This window comes from Periplaneta americana, chromosome 4 (genome assembly GCF_040183065.1).
Source record: "Periplaneta americana isolate PAMFEO1 chromosome 4, P.americana_PAMFEO1_priV1, whole genome shotgun sequence".
Lineage (NCBI taxonomy): Eukaryota > Metazoa > Arthropoda > Insecta > Blattodea > Blattidae > Periplaneta > Periplaneta americana.
Genome location: NC_091120.1, coordinates 48,857,687 through 48,870,888, shown reverse-complemented (window position 1 = coordinate 48,870,888; position 13,202 = coordinate 48,857,687). Strand labels below are relative to the sequence as shown.

At 35.9% G+C, this 13,202-nt stretch overlaps 1 protein-coding gene across 6 annotated transcripts in view; it reads left to right on the top strand.

Moving 5' to 3' along the window:
* Positions 1-13,202, top strand: part of brat (brain tumor) — a 718,927-nt gene that overhangs the window by 539,469 nt on the left and 166,256 nt on the right. Inside the window, exon 1 of one of the 6 annotated variants that reach the window (XM_069823301.1) lies at positions 10,187-10,208. The exons of the other annotated variants lie outside the window; for them this stretch is intronic. The gene's annotated coding sequence lies outside the window, so the exon portion shown is untranslated. Of the gene's footprint in view, positions 1-10,186; positions 10,209-13,202 lie in introns of those variants that run through there. 6 annotated transcript variants of the gene reach the window in all.

Below are 13,202 nucleotides of genomic sequence, written 5' to 3'. Positions count from 1 at the left end.
TACATTGCACTTGTTACTTAGTTACCATTAGAGTGCAGTTTTGCGAAGGCTTTGGAATAATATTGTTCTATATTTTCAATGCAAAATATATTGTATTTACAATTTTATAAATATGATCGTTGCAAGAAATGTTGTACAATACACGTTTGTGAAGTGCATTACAAAATCTCGGAAATTCAAAATATCGCTCTGCTCAATTTTCAAACTTTTCCTCGATTTTGTAAAAACCTCTTCCTAATCTTGTATCATGACATACTATTGTAAAATTATTGAAACAACAGATGCGAAATTGGTATATCCATTACAAATTAAATAAGTTTAAATTCAGTGTCTAGTTAATAAACGGACAGATTGGGCCTAATATTTTAGGTTTTTAAGTAGTTCCAGATTATACATTGGATTTCGTTATATGAGCCGTTCAGATCAGAAGTGGTGTAAATCAAAAAATGGGTAATGAGGATTAACGTAAACATTCTGTAAAATACAGCGCAAAGTAGCAATTAATATTCAATTTATTAAAACCATTATTAGTCGGGTGGATAGCACGAATGACATATTAATTGCTACTTTATGCTGTATTTTACAGAACTTTTACTTTAAACCTCATTATCCAATTTTGACTTACACCACTTCTGCTCTGAACGGCTCATATGTAATTTATTTCTTTAAATATTCCCTTCACAAGTATCTTACAAATATGGTTAGTGCAACTAGTGATAAATGCACTAGCGCTTTCTACTATATCTTTGATTAATGCTACATCCAATTGTTGGTGCTACGTTCGTGTTGGAATGTTATCATTCACAGTCTCCTTATGACTTAATTTTTGTTGGCTCACAGCGGTTGCTGTGCACGTAATGCGTACAATTTGTCACGTGTCTTGTCCACCAAGAAGACATCGCGCCCGTCGCTATTGCATTTAGTCTCTCCAGTCATTTAACCAATTATGGTAGTGGTATAGTATGTATCACACCTACATCATGTTTATCAGAATCTCTGTCTGCTGTAAGCTACATCCATACTAATTTATCATAAAGAAAATGTTTTCATAAGAAATATTATTGTACTGAATCAGTAAGAACCTCTGTCGAGAACATTTAAAATCTTTTGGCGAATGGCTTCAATATCTCTGTCAGGGCAGTTCCAAGGACGCTTCGACACCTTGGAAGGGCCGTTGGAATGGATCCTGTGCTGCTTGGTTACCTTGGGGGTATGAACTTAGGGCACCCATTGGGTGAGCGGGTGAGGGATCGCTTGCGGCCGGTGGGCTAGTACACCTCATCCTCATTCATCCCACAATTCGGGGTGCACAATAGGCCTCGATCTGGCCGACGTGCTGAAGGGTCGTTCCTAACCCACCCTAATTCCGTAATCTCGTAAAAACAAAAACAAAAATAAAAACACTCTGTAGAAAAGTACTGCAATATAGTTACGAGAAATGAATAGCTTAGCTTAGGGGCTGAATATTGCACAGGTACTCGCATACATTAGATTGATAAAATTAGAACTTGGAAAGGAATACAAACAAATCTGAATGTCCACACTGCTTGTTCACAGAGTCGCTTTGACATCGGCACGCAGAGCTCTGTGACAAGCTGCATATGTAAGAGCGCTCGCGCGTGCGCATGTAATGTTCTGAAATTATGTCGCTGCATTTGACACGTTCAAGTATCCTGCACAATTTTGAATGAATAGTAATCTGTTTGCCACGGCCCAATAATGTTCCAACATGGCGCATTTATGCGACTGTCAGCACGGCATGGCACGTCTCTCAGGTTACAGATTGTCGGCATCTGACTAGACTGTTTATCCGTCGGGCTTTAATGGAAAATCGGAATAGGTCGACAGCATGCATTCAATACTCTGAGGTGCACCGCTCTTCAGCTACCTGAGGGTCAATTTCACCAAGCTTATTTAACTTTAATTGTTACTTAAAGTCTTCTTAATTTTCACTTATATAATCAATGCATTTCACCAACACAGATAGGACTTTAAGCTCTCATTAAACTAAATTTAAGTTAATTGGTCAATATTTGGCCATTTAAATAATTAATCCTACATTAACGACAATAATTTTCATCATGGCTAGAATAATTATGGACTTGATATTTGAAAATGATGATTTCTTACCAAGATGGGCAAGGATAATTTCCGAAAGAGAAGATTATTTTGAATTAAAAGAAAAGTTATGTTTTATTTAACGACGCTCGCAACTGCAGAGGTTGTATCAGCGTCGCCGGATGTGCCGGAATTTTGTCCCGCAGGAGTTCTTTTACGTGCCAGTAAATCTACTGACATGAGCCTGTCGCATTTAAGCATACTTAAATGTCATCGACCTGGCTCGGGTCGAACCCGCAACCTTGGGCATAGAAGGCCAGCGCTACACCAACTCGCCGACCAGATCGACGAATATTTTGATATAAACGATGGAAAAGATTAGCAAATGCAGTTTAGGCTAATCAAAACATAAGCATTGTATATTTTGAATAGGTCAAACGGTGATTTAGAAATTCCAGCTGATATTAAGAACTTCATAATATTATTTAAATGATACATTTATTGAAGAAACGTTTAATCGATCTTCGATTGCCTAAAATACGGCACCTAAAGTAATATGAATAACAAATTTATCACGTAAGCCTAAAATTACATTTGAAGGCACTGGAATAGCGCAAATCCATGAAGTCTTGCATTTATTTATTCTTTTGTCTAAATAGACTCACTTTTTAATTCATTGTGAATGTCTTCATTGTATTTGTGATTTTTCCACGTGTATTTAATTGTTTTCCTTAAAAAAATCATTTCTGGTGTTGTGATTCTTGATTTGTCTCGTTTCCAAGTCCAGATTGAACATCCATATGTTACAGAACTGTAGGTACCGTTATTTGCCATGACTATGGTCCTGGAATACAACTGTGGTCCACGATACAGACATTCAAAGAACATTGTAGAAGTAGATAGCTGCAGTGACTTGACTTCAAACTACAGTACAGCAAAAATATAGATAAACGAGGTACTACGTTATGGAGTACAAAATTTGCATCGTGGGCCATAGTTGTGTTCCAGGACCATGGTTATGGGAAAAGACGGTACTACTAATACGTTATGTTATGGTATGATAATATTTATTCATCTATCATAGGTCTATATCTATAAGACAGACCGGTTGCAATTCTATAATACCCCAGATCTGCCTTACTTTACAATAATCACCTATGCCAAGTCTCACAACTAAAAAAATAAATAAATAAATAAATAAACAAAAACAAAACAAACACACATACACACTACAAGACCAATTTAATACACCGTTACTTTTAACTTTCTCTTCCCATTTCATCTTCACTATCATTAAAAACTTGCCCAATTTAACTCTCTTATATTAGTTATATTTTCTTACATGCTACATATCTATTCATATTTAAAAATTTATTTTTTATCCACTTTTTCCTTGTTTTGTCTGTTACTTGACATTCTAACACTATGGAACTCGTCTTCTCCCATTCCGCAAAGGGGGCAGATATCCTCCTCTATGGTACCCCTCCTGTTTTTCAATTTCCATATTCCTAGCCTCCACCAAGCTAAGCCCATCTTCACTTTCCTATTATTTATTCTGACATGTTCTTCTTGTTCCCATGACGTTTTAATGTCCTTATAGTTAGGTACTTAATGTTCTTAATTGTTGAGATTTTGATATAATTCCCGTCTCGTTTCACTACACCTTTCTTTTACTATTTTACAAATTACATTTAAATTCATTACTCCAATTTCCTTCCATAGCAAAATATGTTATGTAATTGAGGCATTGCCTGAAATAACAGCTTAACCAACGTTACGCCGTTTTCCCCTTCCAGCATTGGTTATATTGAATCCTTAATAATACATCTTCCTTCTGACAAAATATTATTCCCCTCCAACAAACACAGCGCCCTCGAGAAACGTAATGTTCTGCGAAGTGCTGTTGTTCCAAATCTAAAATGTTTTATTATGTATCTGAAATTCCAGATTTTGTAGTTAAGTTCTTGTTCTAGAGAACGCTTCAATTTTAACTTAGTTCGTTGTAAAGTCGTGGAGGGTTTGAAAAAAATTGTTTGGAAACATTAGGGGAGAGTTGGATAGTATCGGGCATCGGGTAATATCGGACAGTGAGTTTCTTTCATCTACCATCAGATGATAGTACCTGAATGACATGGTTACATTTCTGTATGCGATATCACAGAAACGTAACCATGTCATTCAGGTACTATTATGTGGTGGTAGATGAAAGAAACTCGCTGTCCGATATTACCCGATGTCCGATACTACCCAACTCTCCCCTATAGAGTTTTCATATATCTTCTTCTGTTTCGTAATATAGTGCGCACTTCATGTAACTGGAAATGTTTTGTCATTAGCCTATATACGAATGCGTAAAATTATCATACTCCTTTTAAATTTCTGATTTATGTGTTTTCCAAACGAAATGTTTTGCAGCTCAGAAAATATTGAGCAGCAAACCAATACTTCTCCCGTTTACAATCGGAATTTCATTACGCGCCTTATTTGAGTGAAGAGGGACAGCCACTCGTCTCGCAACACACTGTTCCAGAGTGTCTGGAGATTTATTGCCCTTTTTGCTTTCGTGATATGTCGCATCCTGTTTGCTTGCCAATCTGGTTGAAGGCTTGTGGCTGCGACGTGTGTAGAATTGTTTTCACTGTAAGGTCATACGCTTGTCCCTGTTTCGTATACCGTTCATTCATTTCGAAATTGTGTCGAAGTGCCCCTTGGGTATACTTGATTTCCATTCCTGTTGTCACGCGATTTTTTTTTATTAGCTTTAAGTGTAATAGGTAGGTGTATTTCCTAATATATCACACGCCTATACGTTTCAATACGATCCGGTCGCGACAAGTTATAATACATAATAAAATGGCATGACGTATACAAATACGCATTTATACGAATACGTCGGTTTTTAACGTCGACATTCGGGATGTGTTATGTCCTTGGTTTATTACAGCTATCATACGAGAGAAATGGAGTTTTTCCGTGGTGATTTACTGTAACGTAAAATATGGTTTGTTCTCTTATTTTTTTATTTTTAAATAATCTGACTTGTGCAATCTGTCATGAGTGGAAAATATATCCACCCTGTCATAAAATTAACGATGCGAAAGGTTTTCCATACGCATAAACCACTACCTACTCTCATGTTTCGTTTTTCTTTCTTCACGAAAATATTTGTTACATTACCTTACCATTAATGGTTTTTATGCTCGACCATGCCGAAATGTAGTAATTATACACCTGGTAGCAGTCCTTTAATGCATGTCATTAAAGTACACCTACTCATTAAAGTACAGGTATTCAGCCAATGACAACTCAGCTTACAGGTGTTCAGCCAATGACAAGTCAGCTTTGTACCGTTATAAAACCGCAAGTATCGATTATTCTCGGATATGCAATCGAAAGAGAATTAGCGAAAAGTCACGGAGGCTGGAAATCCAATACTGTCGCAGAAGGTTATGTTCTGTTACTATAATAATTAGCGTTAATTGTAAATAATATTCAAATAAATTAAATTTGTCATCTCGTTTTTCAATGTCGAATTCAATAATCAAGGTTATATCAAGTTTAACGGGATTACATCAAGGTCAATGACATTATTGTTCCTCGGAAAAAATCAATACTTTTGCGTCTGCGCACATCTCACAATTCACGATCTAGAACAAGGTCACTTCCGATCTTGTCAGTTACAAATAAAATGTATACATCTGAATACCGGTAATTTCAAGTTAGAAATATGGTCGAGCATAAAAGTCGTATGAAACTCGCCTATAATGGTAATTAAGAAGCTGGTATGAAAATTATGAAACTCGCTTGCGCTCGTTTCATAAATATCCATACTCGATTCTTAATTACTATCATTATAGGCTCGTTGCATAATGTACTATTTTCTTTTCTTTCGTAAGATATTAGTTTTAAATTTCGGACGTAAAATGTTCATCACGCCTATTTCGTTTTCCGTCTTAAATAGGATTTTTTGATACAATTTATTATTTTTATGATAAAGTTAATTCGTGGCGCGAACAACCCATGAAAGCTAATGTCGACCAGCCGGCTGCTGGTCTCACGTACAAATCTCAGCAGATGTGAACGGTCATCCAACTAGAAGGAAGTTACCGTGTGGTCAGAGCGATGATGGCCCAGCCTTTATAGCTGTTTTTCGAAACCAGATTTCGTTATCTATCGCAGTTTTCCAGACGCATTTAAACGCATCGCGTTGCTGAGTGGACACCGGTCCCATAAACTAGCCAAAATTTCATGAGAAAATTCCTTCCACATGACTCGAACCGACGTACATTTCGTAACGCGAACCTTGTGCATGATGCTTTAGACAATAATAATAATAATAATAATAATAATAATAATAATAATAATAATACTCGGAACTTTCTTGAAAGCATTTGAGTAAAATTGATTCCATGTGATTTAAAATTTTTAGCACAATCCCTAACATCTGGAATAAAACTCTAATCTGTTCCCTGAATTTTAAAGGTAATAATTGTAGTAGTAAAGGCTGTGTGATGTAGCTTGTCTCACTGTAAAAAGAAAGAGAAAGGAGATATGTCTTACCTCGTCTGTGTTGTTATGGTGATGGGGGAGTAGAGCGGTGTCGTCCATCCATCCAGTGGCGGAAGGGACTAGTTGATACATTCTGTAGCGCAAAGTAAAATAACAAAATATCTCTCTTCGTACTGTGTAGTTCCGTCACTGAGCTTGTTTTTCAAGAAACTGAGTTCCGGCAGCCTGTACCATAACAAGATTTTGAAAGGAATCCTGAAAATTTACAACCCTCCTATAATCTCCATCCTCATTTGAAGGGACTTGGTTTTATTGCTAATGAGACAAGATAAACCTTACCAGGTATAGTAGTAGTAATAGTAATAATAATAATAATAATAATAATAATATATGGCGGTTAGTGTAATTAATCATAGTGGGAATCTTGTACGAAAAATAAAAATTGCCAGAAAGTTGAAATTTTAGAAAGACTATGTATGTATGCTGAGAACATTAATTATTTGAAATGGCACTAAATATCCGTAGCGAATGGACTATTCTAAATTGCGCCCTCGCATACTGTCAGTGATGATGTGTGCTTGAAGTGTCCGTTCTCATGACGACATTATGTTTAAAATAAAAAAAAAAAGAAAGAAAGAAAAATCATTCTAAGAACTCGACCAGATCCATACTAATATTGCGTGTTGCGTAATCATCTAATAGGGCGTTAATTTGCTCTGCGTGAAAATACGTGAATTATAGAAAGAAATTAAACTCGCCGAGAAAGTAAATGAAGGAAAGCGTAATTTAGCCGTGTCAGCAGGGATGTCTGTGTCCTAAAGTTTCTCCGCATTGTTGCTATTGTGGTTGTGATGATGGTGGCAGAGGTGAAGGAGAATAATAATTGAAGGACTTCGTGCAAGATGGTCGTATGTCCAAAAGTCACAAAATATCATTTGTACCGTCGATATGCACTTAGGCAAAAATTAGAGGCATGTTTGGTACAAAAACGAGGTAGATCCTCTGGAAATTGAGCGTATTACAAGAGGTTGAATCTTAACCTCGCTTATGTGTCTGGCGCAAGAGGGAAGCACTCATTTGCCTCTCGTGAGAAATATGGTAAAATGGAGATACCTCCTCTTGCACCAGACCCTTCAATTGTAGTATAATGTAATGACACAAAATGTGACATAATCCGTCACGTGAATATTTCATCTTCTTTCATACTCGCCTTTCGCAGTGCAATAAAATACGTACAGTTCAGGGAAGCACCCCAGTTCTCAAGTTTGAATACCTTTGTTATAAAACAAAACAACAAACCCCTCTTGCCGAGAGGGATACGTGAAAGTAAAATTGTATTACCTGACTTAAGTACTGCCTCAGCAAGGGGTCAGAGGTGTTAAATGCATTATCCCTGTAGTAGCAGAGGTGAGAGGCAGGCGCCTGTACTCTCTCTGCAGTTGTGCTCTTGGGTAGTTTCAGACAGCATGCCGCCTCAGGCAGCGGAAAGTCCCATCTCTTATTCGTTCATTCCTTTCAGCTAGCGAATTGTTACAGTTGTTTCATCGGCAACACAAAATAAATAAATAAAATAGAAAAAATGAGACAGTTTTTCTAAATTCTCAAAGATTCAGTCCCTACCATCATAACACAACTCCCTCAAATCTATTTTAATATTATCCTAGCTACGCCTTGGCCTCTTCAATGGTCTTTTCCCCTCAGGTCTTCCAACTAACACACTATATGCGTTCCTGGATTCGCCCATACGTGCTACATGCCCCGTTCATCTCAAACGCATGGATTTCATGTTCCTAATTATTAAGCTGCGGATTTATGCCTATTTTAATCCTTAACCTGAAGGCAGAAGATTTTAGGCTACATATCCATTTTAAGACATTGTGAGTATTATATGCGAATTCTATAGTGGCTATAATTGCCATTTCACTAGTAAATGCCTATTTGCTTATAAATGCCTAAAAGTTGCTTAAATATCCGTATTATATATTATACTTGAATTTACTGGCCGTTCTATCGATTTTTTTTTAATCTGTAATTTGTTTCTTTTTTATCCGGCAGAGGGAAGTGATATAGAACTATTGATAATTCTGTGTGTTAGTTTTACTGCTATCAGAGCGTGGAGAAATCGAATAATTTAAAATCAACCAATAAGGAAAAAATGTATTTCGAAAGCCTCATGAATCATTGTGGTAGTTGACTAGGGTAGTTGTTTTAAACTGTGTATCCGTTTTGTGAGTTTGTGAATTGAGTAAGGAGTTGAGTTTTCTGCTGTAATAGGTGAAGTATACCGTGGAGATATGCCAAAGCAAAAGTCGTCAGAAGCACTGATTGGAAAATACATTGACATTACTGCGTTCTCACTGGTTTGGTCCCCAGCTGAGATTGGATCCCTGAAGTATTGCCCATCACGTCATGTGAAGTGGGAGTTTCTCCCAATTTAAGAACATTCTTACAGACAATAGACAGCAGTTCTCATTACAACATTTGGACGAATTATCATAATTTAATTCGAGAAAAATTCGTTCCGGCACCGGGAAATCAGCTGAGAGGTCCCGGGTTCGATTCCCGGTGCCGGAACGAATTTTTCTCGAATTAAATGATAATACACATTGGCTACTTCATAGTAGTCGTAATATTCAATGAGGTAGGCGAGATCTCATATATAATGAATATGTGATGTATTTGGACGAATATTTAATTATTCACTGCCATAATGACATAGAAACTAGTGTATAATGCTAGTGTTAGCCATTAAGAATTAGAAATTGTTAGTGCCTTTTTAAATGCCTATTTTAGAATTTTGAATGCCTATTTTGCCTGCGTATTTCAACTGTTTTTAGTGCCTAAAAGTCCGCAGCTTGCTAATTATGTTAGATGAAGAATACAATGCGTACAATTCTGCTTTCCATAACTTTCACCATTCTCCTGTAACTTCATCCCTCTTAGCCCCAAATATTTTCCTAAGCACCTTATTCTTGAACACCATTAACCTCTGTTCCTCTCTCAAAGTGAAAGTCCAAGTTTCACAGCCATACAGGATAACCGGTAATATAACTGTTTCATAAATTATAACTTTCAGCTTTTTCGAGAGCAGACTAGATGACAAAAGCTTCTCAACCGAACAGTAACGCATTTCGCATATTTATTCTGTGTTTAATTTCCTCTAGAGTGTCATTTATATTTGTTACGGTTACCCCAAGGTACTTGAATTTTTGCACCTTTTCGAAGGATAAATTTCCAATTTTTATATTTCCATTTCGTACTGCTTATGTTCTGATCACGATATATAAACATTATACCTTGTTGTTTTGGTATTGTTATTACATAAAAATTGACTTTCAAAAGATAGGTATATAAGCGTAACTACAGTGCGTTCGTAGCTCGGCCGGACCACCGAAACATTCAAATTTTAAAATTGTACTTTCAATAATTGTTCCTTTTAAAATTATTCATGTTCATTTTTTATTTCATCATCCCTAATTAAAACTTTTCTAACACTTGTTTATATTATTTATGTTATGTTATAACGGTCCGACCTAGCTACGAACGCACTGTATTTCCGTTGTGTGAAATAACTAGAGAAACTAAAATGTGTTTTCCTTCTGTTGCAGGTGAGTGCCAATCGATCCAGCGAGAACTGTAAGGTAATGGATATACAAACAGCATTTGGAACGTTTATTTAAGGCAACTTCTTTCTACTGAAATTTGGTCATATTGCTCCGTTATTGAACAAGAGTAACTAGTGTAAATATTTGTAGTCTGCAATAAATATCAATATTGATTTTGCTTTGAAGTGATAGGTGTGCGTACTGTTTCAAGTTGACTCTATAGATGGAATTAAGAAAAATTATACTATATAATTCCTGTTAAACGGTCAGACTTTTAAATTTAAGTCAAAATTAATGTTCAGGAAAATAATCTATACTAATCATAAATCTGTAGACGAAATTTTTCTGGTAATTTTCGATTTTCCAAAAATAATTGGTCCTAACATATATAATTAACCACCCTGAAACCGAAAATAGCTTTTTTGAAATTTTTGTTTGTTTGTTTGTATGTATGTATGTATGTATGTATGTATGTCTGTCTGTCTGTCTGTCTGTCTGTCTGTCTGTCTGTCTGTCACCTTTTCACGCGATAATGGATGAACGGATTTCGATGAAAATTGGAATATAAATTATGTTCGTTGTAACTTAGATTTTAGGCTATATGGCATTCAAAATACATTATTTAAAAGGGGGGTTATAAGGGGGCCTGAATTAAATAAATCGAAATATCTCGCTTATTATTGATTTTTGTGAAAAATGTTACATAACAAAAGTTTCTTTAAAAATAATTTGCGATAAGTTTTATTCCTTGAAAAATTTTGATAGGACTGATATTTAATGAGATAAATGGATTTTAAAATTAAAATAACTGCCATCTAAGGCCGTATAATGAAATAAAAAACAAATGACTTCGTCTATAAGGGGCCTTGGACAGCAACAATCGAAAGCTATGAAAGATAGCCTACAGAGGATGTTTCTGTGTTTGTATTAAGTAATATCGGAAGCTAAATTAACCGATTTGTATAATTAATTATTATTTCACCATTGGAAAGTGTAGTTTCTCTAGATGGACATAATGTTATAATATTATTACAGTAACTTCTGATATAATATAATGTAATATAATATATATGTAATGTAATATTATATAATATAATATAAGTTATTTGAAGGGTTCAGAACCATAGTGGGCCAAACGCCATTTACTGAATACGTAGAAAACAAGGGTTAAAATTAAGTTATTACCATAATTCAATGGAAACCTATAACAAGTAAAATAAAGTATACACATTAAATCTAAATGATGTCAATGTTCATTAAACTATGGTTGCATGTAATAAAAATTAGAAACATGTTAAAGGAATTGTCATTGCACCAGTGAGTGGTCTCTGGACCAAAATGATCGCATTTTAATTATTTGGATGCAATTTAAATTAAGTAACATATTAAACGATTTATCCTTCTATCAAACACGAATGTTCCCTGGATCAAATGTCCTATTTTAATTATGTAATTAGTTTATATTTATTTCTAACGGGTGCAGCGGAGCGCACGGGTACGGCTAGTATTTAATATATGTACTGTACGTAGAACATGATACATTTATGAAGTTGCCCGTTCTGTAGCTCTGTCATAGTTCGAGACCCGTTAGATTCTGTGAGATTTGTGATGAAAAAGCGATATGCCGATTGATTTTTTCCCCAGTATTTTAATTCCCTCGCTATAACGATTCCAAGTATGTGGTTCAAGAGTGTCTTAAGAATAAATTATTGTGCATCTCTTAAGGTGTAGACTGAAAAATGTAAGAATTGGAACTCCTAGCAGCAGTCTCATAAATCTCATTTCTTAGCTTTCAATTTTATTTTTGTCCTTTTTCTTAATTATCCAGGTTTCACTACTATAAATTAGCATCGTTTTCTATACTATATTATGCAATCTGACTTTGACCTCCTTTCTCATTGAATTTCCTAAATATCTCTCAATACATCCATTTATTGAATTATTAGACATTGCTGTCTAGACCTTGGTTGGTTCAAATTATTTATTGATAGGTCCCATCCTAGGTATTTAAAATTATTCATCTGTGCTATTAACTGGCCTTTTATAACGATTTTAGCTCTTCTATTGTATTTTCCTTCCACAGCTACCATTACTTTGGATTTATTGATAGAGATTTTCATATTAAAGGCTTTCAAAACTTTGTTTAGTTTTGTTACATTCTTTTGCAGATCATTTTCAGATTCGGCCAACAAAAACCTGGTGTCAGCAAATAATGAGGTACAGACCGATTATTTAGTCCTGACAGCTCGGCGACGCGAAAAAGGGGAAGTAATAGGAGTAGTGGGGAGAATTCCGGAGTAGAGATAAGGGCGAGCGGTCGGTAAAGGAATGCAGTGCAGCGTAATTTTATTAGAAATATACCGCTCTACTGCACGCATGACATCCGATCGCTCCGAAGGCAAGCGAGTGACTAACCCAAACACCCCTTGACGTAACTAAATGGACTCGTCTAACCCAGGCGTACATTGCCGGCGACTGTCAGGACTAAGTAATCGTACTGTATTTTATAATAGTACAGAATGACCTTTAGTGTACTTTTCCCGTCAGTTAACTTTTAATCGCATAATGTAGTTTAAAGCATTCGTAAGCAACAGGCTATTTCTTTCTCATTTCTGCCTCAGATTTGACTGTATTAACATATTACTGCGCAAATTTTGCGTCATACTCTGTATTTGAATTGCGAGCCGTTATAGTTTATCTCTGCTGCTTCACATGCAGTAGTTTCGATTCTCTCGGTGTACACACTTCGTATACGTACGAGTACTTATGTCCATCCCCATTACAAAGGCACACTCCACGCACATGCCTCATCTCGTGCGTCGACCTCATATAGTCTGAATAAATTGTACACTCTCTGTCCATAAGGCATGTGCGGAATGTGTGTATTATACTATGAATAGAAGCCATTCAAGCGTTTAACACGAGAGGTATTTATAAAGTTCTTACGCGTAACCAAAACGAGCTGTAAGGCCGTTTTACACTATTTGTGAGCCCGCGTAGCCTATGAGTTAGAGATTATTCTTCAATTTT